The sequence below is a fragment of the Zerene cesonia genome, unplaced genomic scaffold (assembly GCF_012273895.1).
Source record: "Zerene cesonia ecotype Mississippi unplaced genomic scaffold, Zerene_cesonia_1.1 Zces_u005, whole genome shotgun sequence".
Lineage (NCBI taxonomy): Eukaryota > Metazoa > Arthropoda > Insecta > Lepidoptera > Pieridae > Zerene > Zerene cesonia.
In genome coordinates, this window is record NW_024045135.1 from 758449 (window position 1) to 765053 (window position 6605).

Sequence of the window (6605 nt, forward strand, 5' to 3'; positions counted from 1 at the left end):
GAGGGGGGGGAGAGGGAGCGCGGGAGCAGGGGGGGAGCTGGGTCCGATCGCAATTCTTCGAGAGAACTAATCTTAGTACCTACTCTAATTATACTGTACTATACTATTATTCTCAGATACGTGGTATATACGCACACGTCTCGTTTTATTTAGTCGAAAGACGTTAAATGTAAACTTAACGTTATATAGCGGAATTAAGGACAGCATTATTATAAAACAATTGTGATGTTGACTAGGAATTAATACAGATAATGTTGACGCGGTTTGTTGAAATATATATTTCTAATGACTACTCAGATAATCGACACGTTCTGTTCATTTACTTGATTACGTTATACGATACGGATTTTAAATTAGGAATTGCATCAATATTATTAATATACATACATCACATGTACACGTAAATGTTTCGGTAAAATAATTCCTAAATGTTAATTATTGGAATTTAATGGGAATCAGAAATACTTCAATGTTTATTAAAGTAAATTTGGGATCATTGACGATGACATTACCTTAGATTAGTAATGTACATAAACAAAATGATCGGAATAATATTGTTTAGACGATAGCTTACGAGTTAGAATGCGCTTAGGAAAATTTTATGCGGGTCGAAGTTACTTTGGTTCCATTATCTGAAATTGGTTGTTTGCAAAGGGTTTGGGCTGGCATTAGTTTAGGGGCTGCGTTTATAACTTGGAATTGTGCGTGGAATTGAGAAATATGTACCAGTCACGCGAATCGTTCAGAGACAAAACGTTCGTCACTCGACAGTTGAAGCCCTCGAGTAGGAATATTGAAAACGCAAATATATCGCTTCGAAGCACTGATTGGATGAGTTAAATTAATGTTGCAAAATTAACGTTATTCAGCTGCGATCTACACACTCGTGGATCTCGAATAGCTGTAACTTAGCATAGTAGATATAGTTACGTACGAGTATAATATTGTATAATGAAATTAACATTTATTCACATCTTTGTCTATGTCCGTTCCTCGATTTCGCTCTTATAGGTGTCGTGATAGACTAGTTGTCGTGTCCCTCTTTATTAGATAATGATCATTTAAATTAAACTATAAGGAAGCTCACTAATTAGTGAATTAAATAGTGTAAAATTAACTCGTTTCAATGTGTTCTTAAATATGTGTGAGAGTTTTGAAATGTTCAGATCGGATGTAACCTTTCTTATTTTCGCCTGTTATATCACCGCAAAGGGATAGTTTCGGTTCACATTTCTGTAAACTATAACTTCTTCCATTAAACATTGTAATTTCATTAAATCATACCGTTGGTGCTGAAACTATATCAAGATTACTAATTTCTTATTCTACGTATCTTATTATTAGAGTTTGTTATAATTTCGAGATTTCTATATTGTTACTTGTAATCACAACCGACGTTAAAGGAAAAGATGTTGAAAAGGTACGATGAATAGATTTATTAGTGCCAAATTTTAGGACTTATAAATATCGTTTAAGTTCGATTATAGGTGATTAAATAAATCGTAAAGTTGAGAGATTTATTGTAAAAAATAATTTAAAAGAACGAAATAGTGTCTTTATTAATATAATTTAACGTTAATGTTGAAAAAGGCATTGGGCCGCGTCAATCGGCGAATCAGCCAATTTTAAAAGCTTAGTTAATTAAATATTAATGAGAGGTTGTGAGACATTTATAAAGCCCGTTGATGGCGTTCCAATGTTTGATAAAATGTAAATTATAAAATGAGTAGAATTGTTCTACAGTAAAAGAAGTAAATTAAGAAATCATAATAAACAGCCTGCCTAGGACCGGGTTTTACTAAACATTTGAAATAACATCAATAATACTTCATCTGCAGTTTAATTTACGCCTTAATTTCTTGTATATATTATCACACGCTTGTTAGCTACTGAAGGGCAATGACTAAATCCTCTATATAAACAAACTACTGGACTTATTAGTTAGGTATCTCTTAAGAGGTTAGTACTCTTAAAATAAGGAAATGAAGCTGCCATAAAAATAATTTAAAATAACGCTCGCATCAATCACATAGATAGGAACTTATGATAATTGTAAACTTAATAGTTCTCAAATCAAATATAATTTGTTTTCGATTTGGTCAAAAGCGTTTTATTCAGTTGCTTATTCACTTTCAACGGACACGAACAATTTCGGACCAAAAGTATGCAATTTGTTTAAACACTGCACCTTTTGCCCAACCGGAACTAAATGCTTTAAACTTGAAACAGGTATTTTGGACTCGTATTTTCTATTCTGAATTTCTATTATATTGTAATCTAAGATGTGAATTGTCGGTTTGATTTCATTCGTATTCACAGCCTCCTAAACCAATTAACTCCGCTTAGACGTTGAAATTTCATCTCGCATTTAATGCTGTTTATTTTCTAATCAAATATATCTTAGTCCTATATAGCAGGATACAATAGTAAGTAATAAAGGAGAATCAAATGTAGCGTAATCTTGCGGAACCTTTTCGACAATAGCATGTTATCTTCTCACGTCCTGAGCTGTTTCTGTACCCACATACTTGTATTGTCTTTTACTTGATCAAATTGCTTGCTTTATTTAATATTATCGGGGTTTATTACTGAATTGATAGTGTTTTCTGCAGAGTAAACACAAACAGCAATCGGCTTTCCTATAGATTTAATCACGCTTCTATGATGCGTTTAATTTCGGTACTTTCTTTATTGCTATATTTTGATAATGATAATCATTCAGAGCACATTCATTCTATGTATTACCCGTGCTAGATATTATGAGAGCTCAGCGCGGATACGTCACCTAACAATGTTGTTTGCTGAATGCATTTTTGAGTGAGTCAAGTGTAGGTTGATGCAATGAAATCCCGCGTAGTTCTCATCTTATCATGTGCGGTTAGTAATTCCATATTGTGTTCCTGTGGCTTAACCATAGTCGAAATAAAAGAATTAATTAAAATACGACTGCAGGTAAGATAAACAGTTAAATGTAAGTTTGTAAAGCCCCTATGGAGGTTTTTATAATAGATGTCACTAAAGAAATAAAAATAAATTTGTAAAAAATATTTAAAACCAACGGGTAATACGGTTATTCGTTAAATTGATTATCGTAAGTAGAAATCGATTTGTATTAAACTAAAATTAAAGCAATCTGATTTATAATGATGTGTTTCATTTTTCCTGTTCACAGTGCATTAAAAGGATATGTGTGGTTTATTTTAGTTTTTTTTATTCTATCAACGATAGTATATGTTTTATATAAATCAAGCATACCAAACGCAAAGAGACTTGGCCGTGCATTATATGAAGACCTCGTCTTTATATTATCGACCCTATTGACAATAATACGAGTATAATTAATTTGAAATCGCACCAGCACACAACGTTTCTTTTTACTAATCTTTTATACATACGAATAAAATACCATAGTAGGTGTAAAGTATACTAAGTGTAATCTTTGGTAGAACAAATTCAGTTGATCGCAAGAAAATCGGATTGTAACCGGATGAATTGACTTTTATTACAAAAAACAAAAAATAAATCACGAAAACGTCATGCATATATAAACAATGTACATCGCAGATGTTAACTAATTTACGAAAGAAAGTGTCATACAGACACGTACTTTCTAGTTTCCGTTTTCTAGCCATTTTATTTTATTACAATAAGTCTGAGAGAAGGATTAGAAAAACAATAATTAGTTTACTTGAAGCGTGAGACTTAAGGGTTTAAGAATTGCTTTCAATTTCTAATAAAGTATGGGTATACTGTGTAAAATTTTTATACAATTCTGTATTTTTCACGACATGCTTTTCGTGTAATTAAACTTTATTAATTGCTTCAACAATATAATACAAACAATATATGTATTTGTGTTCTGAAGCGCACATTATTGCAATGCCACACAAGCTTAATAAGGACATTTCATGCAAGGATGAACTTTAATTAATAATAACGAAATGGTCGCTTATAATATGGTTAAATGTGCATTCTATAGCGAAATACAAGTAAATGAATTTGTATTATTCATTGCCATTTAACGAATATAATCATATTATACTGGCAGTCGTGAAGTTATTAATCGATTAATCATTCGTCAAAAATACCTTGCATACTGCATGTGGATTATGGCCTGAACCCTCATAGGGGGCCTGTGTCCCAGCAGTGGGAACACATATGGGCTGATAATGCTGATGACTTTGCATCATTTAAGAGGACGTGATACTCTTACACTGCTGGATCGATATAAACGGAACGTAAAACTACCGCAACGAAACTAGAGGAAACTTTTGGGAGATCGGAACTTAAACAAGCATTTATAAAAATGTAAAACTCATCGTGAATTCACACAAATCTTTCGTAAAGAATATTCTACTACGTGTTTTTATCATTCATTCTTATTAACCTGTATCATAAATAGCACTTACTCTTTAGCCTGTTAATAATATCACAGTGGAAATCCCTTACCGCCTTGGTTCACTCCATTGAGAGCAAATCGATCGAGCTATCCTGGCTGACATAGATTCAACCAATGGGAGAAGCGCCCGGGAACTTTACGAAAATTCAGCTGGCATGGCGTTTGGGACATTTAACTGATATAAAACCTGCTTTGTTTTTAGCTTATTGTTTTTATTACTTTGTTGTAGTAATTTTTTTTATATGATCTGTGACTTCATTAGTGTAAGGTAAATATTTGTTGCATTAATATGGTTTTCAATTTGAAACATCCTAAATTTAATATTCTGTACTGAAAAGTTAGTAAAATAACACGAAAATGTTCAGTACCTATTGTATTATTCTTTTCATAATTGCCGTAGTGGAACGGTCAACTTAACAATAATTAAACTGTGCTTTGAAACAGTTTTATTTGCAAAAGTACAACACAGAATGCATTATGTGTAGAAAAATCTTTTGTTAATTATTTCAAACATAATTAAAGAGATTTCAATATAAATTTCACAGTCACTTTAATTAACCCGCCAAATTGAGTTATTTTCATTCAGTGTTAAAGCGATATAAATTTCGTTTCATTTAAATGTATCGGGTAATATTAAAAAGTTTACATTGGATTTTAAAACTAATAAAGGCAAACTATGAGTGCTATTCATTCGGTTCCCTAGTTTTGGTTTTCGAATGGGTAAAATGTGGGATCACTATACGTTAAGAAGATTGATACAAATAGACTTTAATTGTATCGACATAGAGATTAACTATATAATATGTTTGTAGTGATACAGATAACACACAAAAAACCTGATGGTTTTTCGGAAACGCTATTCATTTAGCAGTTTGCCGGGTTTTTGTCAGATGAGAGTAAATTATGTTCGTGGTATTTTCTTGTGCAGCAAATCTTAAAAGTATTGTTTTGACTGTTAACTTCTTAGTGACATTCCCAACTTCCCATACCAACATGCTTAACTGCTTGTTGATTAAGGTACTATATGTATTATGTACTATATACAATACTTGTTAGTATTTTGGGTAAAAACAACTCCAGAAATTTTTAAGAGGTGTAGATTCAGTAAGTTTCATTCGATGCTTCTAGCAAGTAATTAAAATATAAAAAATATGCACCATCTGTAATGTAGGCTCTTTATTAAGCAAATACGGGCTAACACGCAATAACGCTACCCACATCACCTCCTTTGACTTGCATATCAAGCGCTGACAGCGCCTGTAGATTCATATTACAATATAAAAAGCGCTTAAATCTGCCGGCGTTAGAAAATCAATTTTTGAATAGAACGTTCTCGAATAACGAAGGCTGCCAATACGTTTTGCAAGGCAAACAGGGAATATGTAAATGTTTGATGGCGAACTCAATGTGCAATATACGTAGCAAGAAATTGCGCCTGCATTTACATAACGTATACAAATTACCGTCTACGCTGGTCTCCGTTTGCTTTACTGTGATGATGCTTTACTGAGAGCATGCGTGCAATGTGTCCTTTCCTGTTACTGTACGATGGGTTAGTTGGGTTGCGTGTGACGTCCACGATTTTGAGTGCCCATTTGAAAGACATGGTCTAGAATAATGTTAATACGTGTTATTTTTAACCGACTTCAAAAAAAGAGAAGGTTTGTACTGGACTGTATTTTTTGAGTTGTAACATTATAACTTTTTACTGGATGATCTGATTCTTCATTTTTTAAAGCGTTGTTGTCTCAACAATTTAATAATAATTATTTCAGTTATGATACCTACATAGACAGTTCAAAGAAATAGCCACTACTTAATTCTTTACTTTCTTATTGTTACTTATTTATACTAAAAAACAATACTATGAAAGAAAAACACATTTTTAATATAACAAACAAACAAACAATTATAGGCAAATATGTAATGCAATTCACAAATTTATAATTATAAAAAACTAAACGAAATAAATACAACGGATTGTGGAGCTGTATGTGAAATCTTTCCAATGATGTAAAAGAAAAAAGAAAGAAGAATACTCTGTATCAATTCCTTTACTTTCTATTACATAATATATTCTTCTGAGCCATATTCCAGCCATATACCAGCGGTAAAAAGCAGACCGAAATTCATTCTAGACTACAGGCCCATATAGAAAAAATTACGGGTCATTTGAACCACCAGGTGACCTATCTAGAACGATATA

The 6605-nt window shown here is 32.3% G+C and overlaps 1 protein-coding gene across 11 annotated transcripts in view; it reads right to left on the bottom strand.

Annotated features, from left to right (window-relative positions):
* Positions 1-6605, bottom strand: part of LOC119838838 (neuronal acetylcholine receptor subunit alpha-7) — a 100815-nt gene that overhangs the window by 63262 nt on the left and 30948 nt on the right. The window lies entirely within an intron of this gene.